The sequence below is a fragment of the Helianthus annuus genome, chromosome 5, assembly GCF_002127325.2.
Source record: "Helianthus annuus cultivar XRQ/B chromosome 5, HanXRQr2.0-SUNRISE, whole genome shotgun sequence".
Lineage (NCBI taxonomy): Eukaryota > Viridiplantae > Streptophyta > Magnoliopsida > Asterales > Asteraceae > Helianthus > Helianthus annuus.
Window position 1 is genome coordinate 110,144,392 of NC_035437.2, and position 23,776 is coordinate 110,168,167.

At 31.0% G+C, this 23,776-nt stretch overlaps 1 long non-coding RNA gene and 1 pseudogene across 18 annotated transcripts; both read right to left on the reverse strand.

The window, feature by feature from the left end:
* Positions 1-635: 635 nt before the first annotated feature.
* LOC110940886 lies at positions 636-4,236 on the reverse strand. Of its 18 annotated transcripts, none has more exons than XR_004892737.1 (9): positions 3,816-4,236; positions 3,548-3,717; positions 3,228-3,303; positions 3,070-3,156; positions 2,507-2,957; positions 2,340-2,409; positions 1,255-1,314; positions 923-1,077; positions 636-836 (listed from the first exon to the last, which is right to left on the reverse strand). It is a non-coding gene; the product is annotated as an uncharacterized LOC110940886 (long non-coding RNA). The 18 variants fall into 18 exon arrangements; XR_004892743.1 differs by having other exon boundaries at positions 2,507-2,593; positions 3,816-4,232; XR_004892741.1 differs by having other exon boundaries at positions 2,507-2,596; positions 3,816-4,232.
* Positions 4,237-12,196: 7,960 nt separating this feature from the next.
* On the reverse strand, positions 12,197-18,222 carry LOC110943365 (annotated as a pseudogene).
* Positions 18,223-23,776: the final 5,554 nt, after the last annotated feature.

Below are 23,776 nucleotides of genomic sequence, written 5' to 3' on the forward strand. Positions count from 1 at the left end.
AATTCAAGATTAAAGATGGTCAGATCAATCTGTTAACTTGATATCAGCTAAAACATGTTGATATTAGTAAGAGTCAGGGCCGCCTAAACCATTTTGGTGGACTAAAGCGAATTAAAAACTTGATGCCTTTGCCAAAAAAAGAACACTAATTGAGAAAAAATCCACCTTTACCCGGGCTTGTGACCGGCAAAATAAACCAAAAGTTTTATTGTTGGTGAAGTTAATCAATTTTTTTTGTATTTTTCTACATTTTTTGTATGTGTAAAGATAAATTCAACCCAACCCAATTATCATATATAATTTTTTTTAAAGTTGGAGGTCCTATTGATTTGGAGGCCTAAAGCCTAGGAATCAAAATACTTGGGCTTGAGCCGGCCCTAATAAGAGTGTAAGACTATAAAATACTAAATCCAATAGTGATGTGATCGTGTTTCACACTCACCGTGAAGGGCGAGCTTCCCTACTAGTTATGAGAAAGAGAGACCTACTAGTTATGACTACTAGTGGGAATGCCCGCGCGTTGCCGCGGGTAATTATGTTTTCTAGACGCACGTTGCTTCACGGCTTTCACGTAATTTATTTTTAATATCAATTTGCTAAGACAACTAATATATCATTTCACAAAAAAACAAAAAAAAAAAAAAACAATTGACTATAAACCAAAGAATGTTTAGAAATGTAATTTGGCTCAGGTAGTAACATTTTGGAAATAAAACATCCCAATTTGAATAGCGGACCGTGACCGGTTTTTGATTTTGGAGCTCAATAACTACGTAGCTTTGAACCAACACTCTTAACCTCACATGCCATTTGAAAGCTCGCAACTTTCTTCGTGCCTAATAACAACCAAAATCTTTGTATTAGCATATTTAAAATGAAATGATATAACAGTTTTAGGGGGAGTTTACTCAGAAAAAATTACCAAAAAACGCCAAAAAGTTGCATGAACCTTAATGGCGGTGACTTCTTTAGATTAACCTTAGAAACATCTAAAAGTTGTTGCTGCTGCTACACTTGAGGTATAACCAGGTTTGCTCGGTTCATTCTCTGGTTTTGTGGGCTTCTTCTGCTCAACCTCTGGTTTCGTGTAGTCACATAGGAGCAACATAGATCATATCAAAGATTAGGTAAAGTATAATATTACCAAAAAAGTTAAGTGACTGTAGCTATCATATTACAAAGTAGAAGTATCAAGGAAAGTTCAAAATAAACCCAAAACCTTTAAATGAACATGAGAAGAGAAAAATAACCTACTTAAAGATATGAAATAACCATCTGCATGTGGCTTAGCTGATAGGCTTTTCCTAACTTGACCTGCATCGATGTGCATCAAAACCTTTAAATGAACATGATACTTGAATTCAAAAAGTAACAATGCAAACAACTACATAAAATAAAACTTGTTAGATCTCAAGAAATATATTATGTATAACGTTCAAAAAGTAATAGTAATTTATATACAATTAAAGTTTGGTATATTGTTATGTAGGCCCACCCAAGTATGGATTTGGTTTCAGTTATGATGATTCCGGCATCGAAAAAACTTGTCGAAAAATTGTAAAATGACAAATGCCCCTCAATTTAAAGATTCTTTCACATCTAAATTTGTATAATGACTAAAAATGTCCCCTGAATCTACTCAAATATCATGACAAATTCTTTTTCTTTTTTTGTGAAAGTCTTTCGAACTCAATGTACACAGTTCAAAATATTTGAAACTACAACCAGAAAACAAGTTCAAAATGATTGAAATTTTTATCGAAAATCAATGCAACAGATCGAAATGAACAATAATCGATCTGAGACAGATCAAAAACTTATTCAAAATTCACCTAAAATCACTTAATTCAGTACAAAACTCGTCAAAATCACACTGAAACACATTGAATCAGTCTGAAATACACATACAATATACCGAAACTTATTGAAAATCAACTGAAATTGTCCGAAATTCGACAAACAACCTGCAACTTTTAATTGACCCTTTTTGAAGCGAACCAAAACAACCCCTTTTTAATTGACTCGTTTTGACCCGAACCCGTTTTGACCCATGACCCGGGCCAACCCGACCTGTTTGCCAGGTCTAGTTTAAGCCGTTAAGTTAAACAAACCAATAAAAGAAAATTGACCCACAGAATCAACAAATCAACAATACCTATTAAAACTTTAGCTATGAAACTAATTTCTCTAGAGTTGCACCATATTTATGCCCATATGAAACCAATATAAATTTTGTTCATTATCCCTTACAAACACAATTAAAACTTAATGCCAAATTTCATTAAAAAAATAATGAACTTGAAATGAAGATATACCACCCCATGCCCTAAAAAAATCACCTTCAACGAATAGTTTGTGCTCTAGGTCTGATGGTGAATGATCAGAGCTTAGAATGTCAATATCCCCATCCTACATTTATAGCAAACATATAATAACATTTTTATTATTATTTTTTGTTATTAAAAGTGCAAATATGGTGATGCTTGTGTATGGATGTTGAACTAACCATTAAGGCCTCCCAGAGTTTATCTGTTTTCTGCTTCACAAACGGGTGACGCACACTTAAAACATGTATCGCCATCCGGGATCTCGTCTGCTGTAAAGGCAAGATAATGGGGGTAGGTTTTAACATAAAAAAAAGTTAAACTTACATAAACAAGCTTATCAACAATAACATGAGTGCAATTCGGACCGTATTTACCGACATTAACAGCTCCGCCATTAACAAACTTCAGTGAAACCTTTAAACACAACTTAAATTTAAAAAAAAAATTCTAAATTACAATTTCTTCCTATAATTCTAATAAATCAACTCAAACCCTAACTAATAATAAAAAAACTTGCATTTCTCCACTATGGGCTACTGGAAAGTAGCCCTTACTACCGCTATTCGTGCCGCTTATATCCCATAAATTATCATCCACGACTATGTAATGACAATGAACAAAATAGTCAACCTGCGTATTTGAACATTATAAGTGAAAACTGTGATGTTAGAGGATCAATAGATGTGATGTTTCATTTGGTTGGATTAGTACAGGGTTAAAATGGTCTTTCAATGATTATCACCTGCAGCCTGAATATCTTCTTGGCACGACCTTCTTTTCTTAGATCAATATCAACCTCGGTGTCGTCCGTCGATCAGCCAATTGTGACCTGCAAAACAATAGATTTCTGATCTGTTGTATCATACCATATACAACGTTTTCTTTAAAATACGGACATACGAAATAAACAGGTGCTCCATGACCCTCAAATGTGTAGTGTTTGGCAGTTGTTCGTCATGCTTCAGTGTTGTTCCTCCTGTTGTGGTATACAATTAGCACGATAAACATTAGAAAGAAAAACTGTATAACTCATTCTCTTTTTATGTTCGTTACTTCCTCCTGGTGAAAAGTAACATAAAAAACTAAAAGAAAACTGTATAACCTTTGAATTCATTTCAACTGGTGAACATATATAATATGTTACTTATTTAATAAGAACAAAAAGAGTACTATCATGCTAAATAAAAAATGTAATAAAGATTCGGATAAAGAAATTTCACCTGAAAGTAAATGAGGGAAGAAAAATGAAATTTCCCTTGCAGCTGATTCACGTGAGTCTGAACCATTAACGCTGTTTCTTTCTAAATCCTCCCCACACATAGCTCTTATACTGCATAATAATACCTTAAGCTTTCTACCCGTCCAGATCCTTCAAAATCAAGTGTCGTAGCTGACATAATAGCAACATGCATGTCTAAAATCAAAGGATTGAACCTTGATGAAGAGATCTAATATAGCACGACCCCTAAAACAGAGAAGAAACCATACCTTCATGATGAAGAGTTTGTAATGATGGAGAAATCGCGATGTCATAGAAGATCTGACATCGTCAAAGAAGATGAGTTGCATGATTATGTTTGATTTTGGAAGGAAGAATAAAAGAAAATGGGTGGAGTTAATCATCTGCAACTTAACAGTTGCTTACCAGAAGAGAAAGGTAGTGAATAGAGCATTGAAGGACGACGATTGATGTTCAACAATCGAGATGAGCTAGAGCAGGGGTGAAATCCCTAGTCTCTGATTTGGATTCAGACGCAACTGATATGGCAATGGATGGTTTTGAGAAGAAAAATAAGGAGGAAGATCTTTGGAATTCTTAATTGAATATGTGAGATAATCAAAGGACGAGGGTTTCATACAGAGGGTGTCGATTAGGTTTGTTGAGGGCAGAGAAGGAAACATTTGTGAGTGTATGAGTATCCAAGTGTAATTTACTATCATACCCTCCTAGTGTCTTAAAAACTTGAACTCTTTACAATTTTACCCTCTCAAAGTTCTTTTTAATTGTACAAATAGCTTTAAGAGTTAGACATAATGTAAAATTACGTTTGTATACGTCACTTCTTCTTTTTATAATAGTATAGACGAGAAAAAGAGAAAGAGAACAATTAAACAAGTTTTAAATCACCTTTTAGGTTGGTTATTCGTTAACTATACGGATAAACACAACATAAGTGTTATCTACTACTATTAGGGGCATGTTTGGCTTAGCTTATTTTACGTAAAAAGGACTTTTGTGAAAAGGACTTATTGACTTATTACTTTTTGAAAAGAAGTTTAAAAAAAAAGTGTTTGGATTAGCTTATAGGGTGGGAAATGCCAATAAGTCAATAAGTTGTTTTTTAAAAAGTGTTTGGCTTAGCTTATTGATGTAAAATGACTAAAATCTAATAAGTCAATAAACTGGTTCAAAAATTCACAACATTCTAACTTCTTAAAAATGACTTTTTGATAACTTTTTCTTGTTTTCAAAAAGTCATTTTAAAAAGGACTTTTAGGTTTGCTAAACACTAAAACTCCTTTTCAGCTTTTTGATTAGGCCGTCCGGAGTGGCAGCAATAAAACATATCGGCACCGCATCGGCAACCGCTGCCAACCCTTTTGCCGCACAATGTTGCCGAAAATGGGGAAGAAAACGGTGAGGGAACACCGATGCGGGGAGAGGGAGGGGAGGAGAGAGAGAGGGAATGTGTGGGGTGGGGTCCATGTTATCTCAACCAATCACACTTTTTTCCTTTTTTTAAATAGTTTACCACTTCACCAAGTGTCTAACCATTGCCAACACTTTTAAGCATAGTTTACCACTTTGACATGACACACTCTCATTGGTTGAGTTTTTAGTTTGCCACTCTAAGTGTTTAACCACTCCTTACACCCTTAAGTCAATAAATCATAAGTTGGGTTGGAAAAGCTTAGCCAAACATGCCCTAGATCGTAATCATTCTTAACATATATATTTGTGATCATTATTTGATTAGTGGAGAGTTCAAATAAGAAGAATTTTTTTTTTAAGAATAAAAAAGAAGAAATTTCAACCAATAAGAATGATTCATTGTACTTCATTTAATTTTTGTATTTAATATTAGTGTAAGGGTATATTGGTAAACTTATATGGATCATTAATTGGTAGTCTTCATTCTTAATAGCTAACTACATTAAATTGTAACTTATTTTCAAAATAACATATTTTTTCAAAAAAAGAAAAAATTTATAATTTAAAGTGTAGCATAAATTACGAGGTGTGTAGGATGAATTACTAGCTGTGTATGATAAATTTCAATATGTGTAGGATAAATTTTGATGTGTGTAATCAAAATTTAAGTGTGGAGGATGATAGTGTTTATGATTAATTAATTAGTCAAAGATAATAATAAATGATTTGAGAGAAAAACTATTTAATTTTTTACATTTGTACCCTTTGTTCTTTTTTCTTCTTAATTTAATTTTCTTCTCAAATGAACCCCTATTTGATTATGTGTATTTATTACGAAACGACCCCCCTCCCTCTTCATATTAGGGGTGTTCAAAAGTATCCGTATCCGAAAATCCGATCCGAAATATCCGATATCCGAATCCGAAATATCCGAAAAATTGGATATCCGAAATTTCGGATATCCGAAATTCGGATATCCGAATTTTTCGGATTCGGATTCGGATAGTGATTTTCAAAATTTTCGGATATTTCGGATATCCGAAATATCCGAAAATTTAATTTTCATTTTCTTCGGATATCCAAATATCCGAAGTATCCGAAAATATCCGAAATATCCGAAAAATATCCGAAAAATATCCGAAATATCCGAAATATCCGAAAAATATCCGAAAACTTATATTCGGATATCCGAAACTATCTAAAATATTCGTTTCCGAATATGAAAAAAAAATAATAAAAATTAAAAATTAAATAAAAAGTTGGATTTTCGGATATCCGATTCACTATCCGAATCCGTATCCGAAATTTTGGATATCCGAAATTTCGGATACGGATTCGGATAGTGAAATCTGGTATCCGAAAATTTCGGATATCCGAAATTCGGATATCCGAATTTTCGGATATCCGGTTTTGAACACCCCTACTTCATATATTCTGAAGAAATTCTTCTAAGCTATAACAATAAGGTGTTTATAAACCATCAAAACCATCTGAACCATACAAATAGTCGTTTAACCTTTTTCTAAACATATATATTACCCTCCATTTAATTTTAGCAAGAAATTAAGGTATGTTGGCGTTAGACACACGCCAAATTACATCGAATACACCACCTCAAGGATAAAAAATAAACATTCAATATCTATTTTGATATTATACAACTCTTTCATGGCAGGGGAAGCTAAATAGTCAACATTTACATGTTCACTGTTCATGCGAGCTCCTTCACCCTCTTTAGGGTGTTCCTTCCGTAACAACTGTTTCTCTGTCCTAACGTACTATTTAGAACAACACAATTCCTTTGGAACAATTTATACCAACTTTAGAGCATTCACATCCAAATAACTAAATTATGTGTGTGGTATTTTTAAAATATAAAGAGTATAGAAAGTGGTTGTGAGTGGAGGAGAGAGAAAAGATAATGATAAAGGTATAAAAAATATTATTTAATTGAAAAGGAGAGATAAAATGTAGTGTTTTTTAGTGTAATTTAGGGTGAAAATATGGTTGATTGAATGTGAATGCTCTTATTTGTCCTTTGTGCCTTTATAATATACTAGTGCTAATACCCGCGAATTTCGCGGTGTTGAGAAATGATATGTTTTTTTTTTTAGAAAAAAATACGATTATACTGATCATAAAGAAACTGTATGCACGAACTTACTATTGAAATTTGAAGTTGATACGATTTGATTTTCTGGTTATAATGGCAATCTGAATTTAAAATAGATAAAATAACAAACGCATTGTACCGGAAACATAAAAAAAGGGTGATCAAAAAGTTGATGTAAGGTAATTGTTTTTTCGGATTTTAAAAAAAAAATGAAAGCCTATTACTATAGCACTTATGCTTGCTGGAGTTTCGTAACCAATAACTTGGAATTCGTTTTCGACCAGTTGAAGAAACAATCGTCACCTACGGAAATATGTTCAGCTTCAATTATACCATGCCATCCAACAACACCGTACCTATGTTAGATAAAATATGAAAAAAAATGTTAGTAATACATATACAAATACAGTGAAAGTTAAATAATAAATAAGATAATAAATTGATTGAGAAACCTTATTTGACCATCAATAATGTGTGTACGAAGATTCTTAACCCAAGTATTTCCTTTAACAACTTTGATGTTTACTTCAGAAAACTCATTTAAACCACTTATGTCAGTAATCAATTTGGGAAGGATCTACATTTTGTAAGCACATTAAAAATATGTTAATGTTATTAAATGAAAAAAACTAAAAATAAAAAAAAAACAAACATAAAAAAGCATAGTAGAATACCAATTCATTAGATACTGTCATTGCAAAAAAAAGGATAGTTAGGATCGTCACTAACTTGTCGATAACCTTCAACATTGGTAATATGTTCATATTCTTGCTCAATCAAAGGAGTGTTGTTTAACAAAACTTGACGACCGTGCTTATTGAATATGGTAATATTAAAATCTTTCACGTCGTTTATTTTAAAACACAAAATATCGCCAGGATTTAACCTGAGATCTTCAATAAATTTAAACCAACCATCAGCAAAACAATAATTTGGACCAATCTTTCTAATATGGACTTCCCATTTATGATTCTCGGATACGTTAAGTATAACCTTGTTATCCGGTAAATGATAATCAAAATGTTCTGAAAGAAAAGTATCTGGTATAACCTGTAAAGAAATTAATTATTATAAAATTTAAGCGTATTATGTTTTACATAAATCGAGAAAAAAAAATATAAATCTATAATAAAAGTACGTACCATTGGAGTTTGTAAAGGATTTTGAATAATTTTACAAAACGGTTTCCCCCACTCTTGATTTGGATCATGACAGAAAAGCTTGAACTTAAAAGTACGATCACCAAGATAGTTGAAAATAATAAAGAAATATCCATGGCCAAAGTAATTTAAAACCTCAGGCCATCCATCCGTGAAGTAGAATACATCTTCTATTAATTTGATGCGAACACGCCATGAATGCTTTTCATCAAATTTAAGGCTAACAGTTGAGGATTGTAACTTATTCGTCCATATAAATCTACTCATACATATAGGTATAGCCTGAAAACCACAAAAAATAAATGTAAAATTTATTTAGAATAAAATATCAAACATCAAACAATACTAATAAATAGTTTATAAAAACAATAATGAAAGTTATGTACCTGTTGAAGGGATAGTGGATCAAGTAGAGTTATGATGAAATACGGACCATGATGATACATCTTCACCCAAACACGACAGTTGAGAAAGAATACTAACAATCGAATACTAATGGCAACACATAGAATGAAAGAAAAAAATATCAGCATGTATTTATATGAGAAAATAGGAAACTAAAATTAAAGATACTATAGAATCAAAAATTCTTATAACTATTTATGTAAATAATTATTTAAGTCAATATTGTACAAAAGTATAGAAATTAATGTAATTATTCTAAATGTGTAATAAAAATTTGATAGATTTACAAAATATTGCTAGTAATAAAAAATAAAAAATTTATTAGGTTTTACAAAGTATTAGTACTAATTAGTGAATATATATTTTTGTATAATATTCAACTACATAATGGGTAAAATACATAACATTAGTTTAATATTATGACATAAATAAGGGATATATGCCAAATAATAACATCGATACTTAAATATTAAAAAAAATAGAAAGTATAATCATAACATATCATATCAACTCTGCTGCAAACAGTCCATCATCTTCAATCAACAATCGCTTGGCTCAAGAAACCTAAACCCGCGGTGAAGAAGAAATTGGTAAAGTAAGTTTACCTACATATTTTCCGATCATTTTAACGGAACTCTCCTCTTTGATTCACACACTTATTATCATCTGAGTTGAACACCAATTTTCGGTTTGAGTGACTTCACCGAAGTATTTCCGGCGATTGTTGACAGTTTACACATGAAATCAGGTTTTTCAGTTTTATGAAATTGAATGTTGTGTATCTTATGTATGTCTAAAATAAATTAGATCCTATTGCATGTGTTTGAAAATATATAATTTCTGTTAATAAGATGATTTGGTTGATATATTTTGTGCATCTTATTGTGAAAATTAAAAATTCTTGATTAACATTGTATTTTGTATCATTGATTAGGTTATAACATTAAAAATCTTGATTAACGATGTTATTTATTGTGTACCTTATGTTTATCTAAAACGGATTACATTTTATTGTTTGTCTTTGAAAGTATAAAATTTAGGTTACTATACTTATTTGGTTGATATAGTTTGTGAATGCTATTGTGAAAAAAATTATGGTTAGATGATGAGATAACAGTTGCTTTGTTATTGTTTATATGTATATTGTATATTGTATTATACTATATTGTAAACAAATATATACATCATTGGTTACAGGTATATAAAGATGAGTTCCTCATGCATAACTGTGTTAGATGATGATTACTCGATGAAACTGGTATGTTACAATTGTTAAAAAATAAAGTAAATCTAATTTGTGTTAGTTAATATCTTTAACATAAATTTAACAACAGGTACTGCCAATTGACTTTGTTAAGAGTGTATACGGTGATTATTGGCAAAGAACTAAAGTAGTGATACATCATGAAAGTGAAAGAAGTTGGACAGTTTATTTGAGAAGTATAAGCGGGGAATCGGTTATAACTGATGGTTGGAAAAATGTCGTAAGGGATCTTCAGTTGAAAAAACAGACATTGTTGCGCTTAAGGATAATGAAAGATAAAGATATTCACATTGATTGTTTCGTCAACAACATATGTGGTGAATCTTTCGTAACAGTAAACCGTCACGGCATTTTAAAGATAATAGTAAGTATACAACTATATATTAATCTATTTTCCTTTATAGTTGTAAAATAAATGATATAGATATATATTTGAGAGTAAAATGCTACTAAACTTTTCAGGTGATTCCCGAAGCTTATGTTACAAAATGTTACTCTTACACGACAGTCAACGATTATTATAACATATGTGCAGCAGGTCAGATTTGGAAAGTTGAGACGGACAAAATAAATGATAATTATGTTTTTACGAAAGGTTGTCCGAAACTATTTGATGATCTTGGGATAGAAGATGATGATATAATGTTGTTGATGAAGACGGACAGCAACAAATTTGAGATAAAGATTTATCGTCGAGGAGTTGAAGTTGTTTTGAAGAAAAAAGAAGAAAGTGAAGATGAGTCTGTGATGGAGATACCTAAAGACACATACTACAAAACCGTCCAGTTTGTAAGTATTATCAACTTAAACTATAACAGTTTACTAATAATTACGTCTCTTTTGCTAATATCTTATTGTATAACAGACCTTCGGTGATGATGATGATGACTCCACAGATGAGATGATTTCTGAGGTAATAACCTTATATTTAAGTAGATTAAAACACATTACAATCAGATGTTGTAATTTTATTAAATATGATACACAGATTCATGAAAGTAGTAAAAAACAGGAAGTGATTAAGAACATTGCTGGAAAAGAAAACTCAAAGGTTGAATTTGAAATGGAAAAGGTCTCAACATGTAGAGGAAAACATGTAGAGGCATATTGTCTTAATAGGTTTTTTTGTTTTATCTTAATAGGTTACGAAGAAAGGAAAACATGTAGAGACATATTGTCATGCGGAGGTCAGTAAGGAGCTGATATGCAGGACAGAATTTGAAATGGAAAAGGTCTCAACAGATGGAGAGATAACTGGGAAACGGATGGTACGTTTATCATAAATAAACAATATGTAGTGATCAACATTTATTATTAACTTAGATTTTATTCTAAATATAATGTATGTGTTCAAAAAAAAGGTAAAGGAAAAAAGAAAGAGGGATGATCATGGATTGAAGATAGTGGAGGTTGAAGGAAAAGTTGTTGCAAAAACAACTACTGTTGAGAAAATTGGAAAATATGATTTCACAATGAAAGGAGAAAACCGCATGGTATGTATTTTTGACATAAAAATCATAGACTGAAATATTTTAACATGAATATGGCTGAATGAGTTCTTAAATACGGATTTGCATGCAGAGAATGCCTGCTAATGTTGTAAGAGCAGCCGGATTCCGAAATAAATCTCATAAGTTAAACGTGAGGAACATGAAGGGAAAAACAATCAACATGAATGTTAGGCGCCAAAAGAATGGAAATGCTGTAAGGTATGCAATCGAAGGTTGGCCGATGTTCATGAAGGAGAATGGACTTTGTTTGGGTGATAGACTGCATTTCACATTTGTAAGTTCATCAAATCTCCTGATCTTATCAAATGTGGATGGGGTTAATGCATGTTAACAGGTAATCTAATGATGAAGGTGTTTGTGTTGAACAAATGATGACTGTTTTGTGATCATGTTATTTGGTTTACTCTTTTTTGGACAAAGTTTCTATGGTTATGATGTTTTATTTTGTTAGTAGGTAGTTTATGGTTAAAGACAACTACTATTATATCATCCAACAAAGTACCATAATTTTGAATGTAATTAACAGTTGGTATCGTGCATAAGTACTTGTTGGTTTTCAATGTTTAAATATATCTATTTACAAACTAACTTGTGTTTGTTTATATGTGGTTAAGATTATTTTTATAAGTTGTATGTGATATATATTACAAATGAAATGTATAAAAAAATATAAAGTAAAATGGAAATATAAATCTAGGAGTAAAGGAATAAATAATATGACAGTTGGATATTAATATTAAAATAATGAAACTATAAATCAAAACTATAAATTTGAGAATATCTCTTTGTATACAACATTTGTAGTCTTATTAGTAACGTTCCCCTCAACATCTAATATTAACATCCTTAAACCATCCATGCTTTTGACTCTTGAAACTGCAACATATAGTTGTCCGTGAGTGAAAACAGGCTGCTTTAGAAACAAACCAACCTTAGATAACGATTGTCCCTGACTTTTATTTATCGTCATTGCAAAACACACAGCTATCGGGAATTGCCTTCTTTGAAGCTTGAAAGGTATTCGTTTGTCAGAGGGGGAAAGATTGATCCTTGGTATAAAAGTTCTAGTACCAATATTATTACCAGAAATCACTTTGGCTTCAATAATCCGATCACCAAGTTTTACGACTTGTAATCTTGTACCATTGCACAGACCGTTTTTCTGATCAAGGTTACGTAACAGCATGATAGGAACACCAACTTTTAAAACCAATTTATGATTCGGCATTCCTGAAACCTTAAGACCATTTAGAACATCGGGGGGTAAACATTGTGTCGAATATGGTCAGTTACATTCTCAAATTGGCAGATGGAATCTGAACTTAGATACTCTTTATGATCACCAGGAAACATTGCTAATAAGGTATCATTTATCTCGTGAACAACGTCGTTCTTAGGAGCAAGTATGGCTCTTTCCTGAAAATAATTTGGATCATTGAACGATTCAAGTATCGAAGGATACACAAAGTTGATCAGATTACCAATAGGGTTAGTGGATTCAGTAATCAACAATTCTTGAGGTATATCAATAACAGCTTCTCCGTCGTTGCGACCACCAAGTTTTCCCTCGCCAATATCCAAAAGCCATTTAGCAAACTCTTTTGTCTTGTCAATATCACCATGATTCATGCCAACAGTGAGCCTCATGTTTTTTGTTAGCGTTAGTAACTTGCATTTATTCCATATATATGACGAACTCAGGGAAGCATTCACGATATCTTGTCTAGAGCCATTAGGAACAACAGGAAGAATCTGTCTAAAGTCACCACCAAATACAATTACCTTTCCTCCAAATGGTAAAGCTTCGCTATTTGAACAATCAGGCATCAATATATCTTTTAAGGTTCTATCCAATGCTTCAAAGGCATGTTTATGAATCATTGGAGCCTCATCCCATATAATAAGTTGTGTTTTTTTTAAAAGACACGCAAGTTCAGATCCAGGCTTCATGCGGCAAAGAGAATCCTCATTTAGATTCAGAGGGATGGAAAATCGAGAATGGGCTGTTCGACCTCCAGAAAGTAGCAAAGAAGCAATACCGCTTGAAGCATTTAAAACAATTTCAGACTTACTTCGAATTGCTGCCGACAATGTCTTCCAAAGAAAGGTCTTACCGGTGCCACCATATCCGTAAACAAAAAAGACACCACCTTTGTTTGTTCTAACAGATTCCATAATCTGATCAAAAACATTACGTTGCTCATCTGTTAAAAGTAGTAACATATTATTCAACTCATCTTCCATGGTATTTTGGAAATAAGATAACTCCTCGTTGATCAATCGATTGTTAGACGAAGAAATAGACTCATCATCAGGATAAGGCATATTTGAATAGTTCCTCAGAGATGAATTATTACGAAGTAAGAACTTCTCAATCTCTAACAACGCCAAATTCTTTATTTCTTCGTCAGAATAATTTAAATCTGCAAACAAAATTGAAGATGTATTTAATAATACAATAATTCTTTATTACTCTCAAATATTAAAGTATATTTTGGTAAATATGATATAAATGAAATTGAAGTGTAAATAAAAAAAAATTTTTTGGACAAATGAAGTTCTTTTTATTTCATTCAGATAAAAAAAATATCAACAAAAAATAATTAATTTAATAAATATATTAATTGAATATTAGATAACATGCAAAATTTAAAAAAAAGACATACCATCAACATTCAAATGTTTTTCTTGTCTATATAAAATGTCATCCGATAAATACGTCCATGTTTTCTCCCATACAAAATCAGGTCTAGACAAACTACCAGACATCAGCATTGTTCCAAATAACGTCCGTAGATAAGTAGCACTTCCATACAAATTAGCTTCTTTGATAGCTTCAATGTACTCGTTATCATCATCCAAAAGCCCTAGCGCATAGCATGCGTCCCTGAAAGTTGGATACAAAGTACCATTTACAGTACGAATATCTTCAAAAGATTTTGGTCCCTTTACTTTGTTCAATAATATTCTGAGGTAGTACGCTTCACCAGCTGAAGGAAACACCGAATGAATCCTACCGATTAAAGGATGACGTTTCCTTATATCCCAACTGCGAGTTCTTAATTTAAAAACAAACTTTGATGGAAACTCAACATAAGTAAGATTACATGCCTCAGGTAATTTTTCGTTACACTTCATCCAAGATAAGAACATAGTAGAAGCAACAGATGGTTTGTTAAGAACCTCGTCAATGTCATCGTCTGCACCATATACTACGTTTTGCTGACCAGGTAAATGGAACGACAATCGAATAACTGCTGGATATCGATAATGAATATCATAGGAAAAGATCCTCCAAACAGATTCGCATGCAGAAATATACCGGCAATCGTAATACTTTTCTATCTCATCGACTACAGGTTCCTGCTCATCCTGATTACCACTTTCAACAACTCTAAGAGTAGTTCTATCTGGGCCTTTGTTAATGTACTTGAACAAATATTTGATAGAACCAACTTGATTGCACCATTCAACGTTAATATGCGCCTGGTATCTTTTTAACAGCACTTTACTATATGGAACAACATATCTATTGTCTACGTTCACATGTGATTTAACAACAGATAGGCCAGAATCCCTTCTACGATAAACTGGAAATCCTTTTTTATCCAAACATGTTTCGTTAACAAATTTCTTAGGAAACTTTTTGAAACACTTACGATCGATCATGCAAGGACAATTCATATTGAGAGGACCACACGGACCATGAATCATGTAGTCTGCCACAAGTTTATATAACTCTGGATCCTCGGCTATGTCTGGAATTTCGGCAGAAATGATTGGATCTAGTTGGTCAACAGATAGAATCTTGCTGTCAGGATGCATGAATACACATATGTGTGCATGAGGAAGTCCCCGTTTTTGAAACTCAACAATATAGACAACTACAGAGTACAACAACAAAAATATAATAAATTAGAAAAAAAATAAAGTAACTTATATTATCAACAATAAATATAGATTAATAATAATAATAGTAATAAAATATAAAGTAACGTTATTTAAAAACAGTAGTCTTTAAATGTTATCGTATAAATAAACATACCAGAATTAACTCTACCGAGCAACTTGCCTTCTTTCAATTCTTTTGTTATGGAATCTAGTTTTATCTTGAAAATTCGACACAAAATGTCCGGTCTATCTTCAGGCCTTATCGTCGTATCTTTTAAAAACCTTTGCACCTCCGGCCATTTTGGATTACACGTAATAGTGATGAAAAAATCTGGATACCCAAACCATTTGCACAAAGACATTGCATCTAAGTAATTTTGCATCATATATCGAGAACCGCCAGTAAAGGAAGATGGAATAAATATACGTGTTCCAATTTTTGACATATCTTTTTTTCCAGCATTACTTGCATTCTGAATATTCTGAACAGTTTCTGACCTCAAATGAGTTTGTTGTCGCCGTATGTAAAACAACCTTTCACTCTCAATCATAGTGTAAGCATCAACAACAAATTGTTGGAAAAGTCTTTTTGCATTATGAATCAAAGAAAACTTATCGACACGATCTTGTAATCTATAAGCAAAGAACTCACGCATAGTACACATTGCACGTTTGCTGTTCGTGTCTGGATTGAGACCTCTATGAAGAATGTCAACCCTGTACATATCTTCTCCGTATGGAAATAGAAGAGGGTATTGTAGAGAAAGATAAGAAGGATGTAATTCACTTATGCGCTCAATCCGACCAGATCTTCTTTTCACTACTATATCACGATTCTCAACAGCTTGAGTCAGATCTCCAATAACTAATGCAGCAACTTCAGAAGCTTCAGGAAGGTTATATGTCCTACCATCTTTGGATCTTTTACCAATTAGACAAAGCTTCAAGTCGATGTAAGGGTTTTCATTTAAACAATTTCTAGCTTGTCGATAAATTTTAACCAAAGCGTTGTTAGTGTCTAACATAAGTGTAAGTTCCTCAATGATCTGAACATCAAAAGCTGACTCAGCTATTGTAAAAGAAGTGTTTGAGCCCCTATAAAATTAACAAAATGTATGGATTAATAGCGATTTTATATGTATTACTAACATTAATATCATATAAAATAAATCGACAAATATAGGTAATTATAAAGACTATGAAATTAATACATACCCAACAGCATTTTGTCGATTAAATATTTCATTATCTGTGTCGTATATATACAACTGGCTGAATTTTGGCTCATTTCCATCTTCAGGTAATAGACTCCCAATAGTATGATAATTTTGACCACTTAACCGAAACACATAAGGTGCATTTCCACGGTTGATAGTTTTGTCAATCCTTCCTCCCATAGATGTAAATGAGAACATAGAATTATAACGCCGAATGTTTTTTAAAAAGAATTTGCTCTTCGCACTGACGCCAACATATAGATCTTTCAAAATTTCAGGAGGCTGCTTAAAATCAGGTAACAAAACTTTACCGTATGAACAGCAAAGGAAATAGTTAGGTTTATTTCGCTTCTGTTCTCCCCTATCCGCCTCTGCTTTCCATAGCTTTGCGCTACACGTTCGACAAACGATTATCTGGTCACCATGATCCAAGTAGTCTGTACATTTTTTTATTTCAGTTAAAAGATTAATGTTATTAAAAATAATAAATCTATGTTGTTAAAAAACAAAATGAAAATAATATGTGAAGCAGTAATAAATAAAAGAGGTTTAACTTTACCTTTTGAAACACCTTTTAAATGTTGATCAATTATATCAGCAAACTCGTTATCATCATCTGTTGTCAAATCAATAATAGGTATAGGTGTTAAGTTTCGTCGTTTTCTTACTAATTTACGCTTTCCTGATGACATTCTTATCAATGGTGAAGGTTCGTCTGATGCTATAACAGTATTTGGTGGAATTGTAGATGATGAAGAAGGTATCATGTCTGATGCTGAGTTGCTGGTAATGTTTCTTGGAATACCACTGGACGATGTAATGTTTCCTATAAAAATTATTATAAAAAATGATATAAAATCATATAATAAAAAACAAACTTAAAAAAATATATAACTTCGTTAACTATATATTAAAAAGTTTGATAATAATATTGTTAACTAAAAGAAAATTAATGTACTTAATGAACCGGAAGAGACATTGATACTTGAGAGGACGCTAAAAGATGATCTATTCAACGTAAAAGTAGTGTTCGGACTAATATTCTCTTTATTTGTAGTATAATAAGTTAATGTCGATTGAGTCTGTGTTGAATTTTTATTCAATCTTTTGCTATTCAAATATATACGTCTAGCCTTCCTTCTTTTTGCAGCCTCATCCTTGTCTACATTACGTATAGAAACTAAAATGACATATACATTAGTTAAATTTATATAAATAGAAATTTTGTAATAAAGTAAGTAATATAGATTTGAAAATACCATTGGAAATATCATGTGAAGGATATGTTGAAAAAGGAAGATTTGTATTATGAATATCCGAATATGATAAAGCAGAAGAAAAATTGATGTTTATACCACGGCTACAAAATGATCTGTTATACATGGTAGATGTGGATGAACTTAAATTTTCTTTATTATTATGAGTTGAATAATTTAGTGTGGATTGAGTCTGCAATGAGGTTGTATTGAATCTTTTACTGTTGGAATGTATTCTTCTAGCTTTTGTTCTTTGAACAGATTCAGGTTTGTCAGTGTTGCTGCATATATCAACTGAGATGATATATGAATTAGTAAAACAATGAAATGAATTGAAAAGATAATTGAATTAATAATATCTCAAAAAAAAAAAAATTTAAGAACATACCGTTAGATATATCAGACAAAGGATTTTCTGAAGTCATATTTATGTTACGTAAACAGGGACTTGATGCGGATGAACCTTTACGAATGTGAGACATTTTCTAAAATGAAAAATGTAATTACTTGTCATGTATAGTTGTACATAAGTTATATATAATATATAAAGATAGATAAAGTAAATGTATAATGAGGATAGAACACGTACCTTATATCACGTGAAACCGGTAAGTATAATAGAACACTTTTGCATACTTTGTCAAATTAGATGATGATGTTCTTTGTTGTGATAACAAATGATGTACATATAAATAACAATATATGAGAGTGTATTCAAGTAGTGAAAAGGAAATAACCTTAAATATGGATATAAATTTAATTGATAGTAATTAAGAAATAATGCATTATTTTGTTCCCTAAATTTATGAAAGATGCATTTTAGGTAATTAGACGTTTTTTACATAACTTATTAGTTGGATCATAAATAGATATGGAATGTAGCAAAATTATATATCCGAAAGGTATGCTTTCTATAATTATCACACCTTAACATATTTAACTAAAATATTATTAGTAACTAATAGTGGACACCATATATTATTCTAAAAAATATATTTAAAATAATCTTATTTCTTTTTTTTAAAGATTGGAAAATTTCGATATATGTTAACATAATACATGTTCAACTTACATGATTAGTTATAATAAAAACCAAATACAAAATACACATATACTATTAGTTAGTGTTAAAAGAAATGTAAAAAAATACATTAAAAACGAAATAAAATTAACAGGTACATTAAAATCACGATTATTACTCATAACCAAACATCACAACTTTCGAAATTCAAAACATGTATTGTCCGAAAGAAACAAATAAAAACCATAAAACAAAACCACCAATTCAAACAATCAATTGTTTTAGACGACATCAACAAAAACCAACTTCTCAAAAGTCACCAAATATCTTAATGTTATGAAAACTTGAAAACTATTTCTCAACTTTAGGAATTAAGAGGTTCCTCTTCTCTGCACTATTGAAATCCTGAAAATCTCCAGACTTTTGGAGCTTCGTTGCAGATGTGTGAGAATCTTCTTCAACATCATAGACTTGAACCAAGTTTCGCTTCACTTCATCCTTAGCTAACATGGAATCAGGAGTATCAGTAACATCCAATGAAACAGGTGAAACGGTGCTCGCCATGTTAGAGACAAGAGTATTGTTTTCGATTCTTTTGGCAGCAGAGTTCTAACAAAAGTCAAATTTAACAGGTTAGAAACGCATATCATAGTTGAACATATATATATAATAAAACAAAGACGAAGAAAACAAAAATTCACACGAATACCTTGAAACCATCAGATGTCTGAGATTCAAATTCTGAAGCATCAATATTGAGAGACATATTCTGAGAAGACTGCATATTTTTTAAAATAAAAATAAACAAACAAAATATAAAGTCCAGGAGCGTAAAATATTTTAAACGTAAATCAATAAAGTAAGAAAATTTATACAACATACACTTATCTGTGAAGAGGATTGCTTCTCTTGAAGTACAAATATAACGTTAGGATCCACAGTCAGCTTCAGTATACCATACTTATGGATGTTATACTTCAAGACGTAGCCAGTAACATCTATTTTAAAAGCAGCAGTCTGGCCAACCAATGCGTCTACTTCAGCAGGAATCTTCATGGAATCAGAACGCTGAAAAATAGTATAATTTTAATCATTTATGAAGAAATATGAACTTTTTTTTAAATATAAAACATAACCAATATGAATACAAAAATAAAACTTACAAATTCAGGGTTAGCAGTAAGAATATCATCAACAGACTTTCCTAACAACTTCCGTGCTTCACGATCAAACAAAGTAAGTGTAACAGAAGCTGATGGGTCTTGAACTCTAAGTTGAATCTTAAACCTATTGAAAACATAAGTCCATATTTTAAAACCAAAAAAAATATTATTGATGAAAATTTGAGGGTTCAAAAGGTGTATTGACTTACTTCAGAGAAGAAGTTATAGTTTTAAAAGCACAACGATCAGATACACAGGTAAGAACCTCCTTTGTAACAGCTGAACCTGATTCCTGGGTATCCTCACTCAGATTAACAACTTTTTTGATCTTCTTGTTACATCTATTACAACCCTCATAGAACCATCCTTCATCTTTGTAAACACCCAGTATATTACCCAGAACAATGACCTTGCAAACCTGCATATTTATATGACAACATAAAAATATATAAAGTAAAATTGTAGGGTAAAGTTTTCAATTATCAAAAAATGATACCGTCTTAAGCGAAAAGACATCACAAATATTTAAAAAATCTTTGCTTTGCAAGATTTCCTCTTCAACAGATTTTGCCATGGAACCAAGGCTCGTGGATTCAGAGACTTCAATCGAATTTTCAAACAAACTGTTTAATACAAAAAAAATAATGTATATTTTAATAAGTTATAGATTCATCATGATATTGATAATAATTCAATCGATAAGATAAATAAGAAATAATGTGTAGAATCTTTTTTCATACCGGTTTCTGAACTCATCGACTTCAGGACAATCATGATTGCAAAAAAGACGACTAACCGTGTATGAATTGTTAACATACGCAACCCCTAGAAAAAAACAGTGGAAAGTTAGAAATAAAAAATATATAATATAAGTAAGATTTTAATAAATAAAAGTTACTAAAGAAAGAAAACAAACCATTCCACCACTTGACCTTGCCAAACTGCAATATAATGATTGCATGAATATTTTTTCCTTTGATACTCTCAAAAAACGACAAAACTTTGTCACAGTATTGATCCCACAGAGTAAGAAATACCGTCCGACCCCTAAGTAATTAATCAAATTCATAACAAACTGGTAAAAATAAAGTCGCATAAGTTTCATTATATAAGTATGCTAAAAATATACAAACATATGTTTCCTATCAATTGTAACAATAATATGTATACTGGATTCTAAAAAAATATTTAAATGCTTACTCCAGATCAGATATCTCTATAGTAACCTTAACAGCCTGCTTTCCAGTTGATTTGTTATTAACAGTCTCTTTAGGAAATGATCGAATCAAATAACCAATAACATCTACAACAATACAAAATCGATCAATAAGATGAGGATACAAAATGAAAATAAAAATATTTATGAAAACAACAATAACATCTTTTGATAAATATTATAATATACATACCAACTGTAGAGTTTGAAATAGCATTACTGTTCAAGATGTCCGGAAAACTCAAGAAATCAAAACCATACGGTGATCCACCAATATCTTCACATGGAATAACTTCGGTTGTCCCCTGGAAACATAGCCTATTTTGATTGTCAACATACCTGTACGTAGAGTTATTAAAACCTATAGTTGGATTCCTGATAATCAAACATTTCTTTTCAACTAATGACGGGCGAAATTGTGGTAAAACTCTATTCAAGCATGTTGCCTCCATCTTTGTCCCCTGTATAACGAATGAAAACTATACTTAATAAGGTATAAAATTTAAAAAAAAATCATATATATATTGATAAATTGATCAAAAAAATAAATATACCTCTTCGTCCATTATAATCATGTCAAATGAGTATAATTGACTGGGATTCCTCCTTTCAGGGTGTTCCCAAACCCTGATCACCCTAACCTTGACAGAAAACTGCTCTTGAAAGGCATCAACAGCTCTCAACATAGTAATGTTATGGTTCTCCATTAAATCTATCAGACGGCATAAAACGTATTTCAATACACGAATCAAGATAACTAAAGAAGAATGAAACAAAGTAACACAAACAAAATGCAGAAACATTTTCGAAGGACAGATAAAGTTTAAAAAAATCTTTTTAAATCAAAGATGTTTATCATATGGTTCTATAAGAATTGTAAGATGAAAAATTAGAACGTAACCAAATAAATGCAGTAATATGAATGACACAATGCGGAAATGAATGAAGTTTTGAAATAATATTTATAGTACCAAAATGAAAAGGTATATAAGGAAACAATCAATGATTATAACAAAAAAGATAAATATTGAACAATCAAGAATCAACAATCAGCATCAGCAAACAGCAATCAAGAACCAATCAATAACATCTTCTAAATCAATACCAAAAATATTAAAATTATGAATATGGACAGTATCAATTTGAATATTATTTAAAAAAATAGATTAAAGAATTATTATTGATAAAATCAATTTGAAACTTCTTCCTTAAAATAAATGAAGATTTTAAATGTATCATTAATAACATAAACACAATGTACGATTATTATTATATATATTTAAATAATATAGTAATCACCCTTCATAATAATTACATATTGTTTCTAAAAATAAATAAACCTATTTTACTTATTTTATTCAGCTTATATAGATAAGAGCGAAGAGTATGATGAAGACATATATATTAATCACTTTTCCGATTTACATTTTTTTAATTAATGTATAATCGAGTCAGTTAAATAGAACATAAAAAGCAAATAATTATAATTGTGGTTATATATAATAAAATATACAAAGGTAAAAAAGAGGTGCAATATACTTACCGATGCTTGTATTTGGATGTCTGATGAGGAACAAAAAAAAGAGAACGCTTCTCAAGTGAACGATTGAAACATTATATTAAAAACAATTTTCCATATATAATGAAAATAGGGCGGTTAAGGAATTCAAGGGAATATAGAGGAAATCTGTGATGAGAAAAAGAAACAATCTGTCGATGAAGCTATCAGTCAGAGAGATTCGAAGGAACTTTTTTTAGGAGTCGTTGACATTGCCGAGGAGTGTAAGAAAATTATATAACTTAACATTTCCTTAGACTCCTTGGCAACATCAACGACGCCTCAATGTTCCAAGCAAAACACTTTGCCTGATTTTTTTTTTCAACTAAACGTTTCTTCTTAACAAAACAGGTTTGAACGCGAAATATAAGTTACTGAATAAGTCACAGGGATATTATAATAAAATACGTTAATAAAAAAGCATATACCTTAATGTATACGTTAATGAAGAAGGCATAGGCATACTATAAACCTACAAAAACAGGTTTGAATGCGAATTAAACATAAGATTTTATATTGAAAATCAACAGTAATGTTAATTATCAAAAACCAACAGATCTTCAATGAAAAACAGATATAGGATAAAATTAAAATAAAAATGAACAAAAAAGAAACAAATCAAACATATCTTCTATTAAAAACAATATAATTAAATAAATTATGGTGCATACAATACAAATTCAGTGAAAATTAAAAATTTTTTGACCATGAAATTGTGAAATGAGGTAAACATTTTTTATTCAGCTTATATAGATAAGAGCGAACAGTATGAATAAGACATATATATGATTCACTTTTCCGATTTACATTTTTTTTAATTAATGTATAATCTAAATCAAAATATTTAGGTTTATAACAAAGAGTCATAAACAGACATGGTAAAATATACTAATATGTTTATTTATATTTACTAACTATGATGTTAGCAGCAGTTATTAACCAATGTTTTCTATATGTAATATGGATTAATATTGTAAAATTTATTTCTTTATGGTTTATTTGGATCAATCTTTTTTAACAT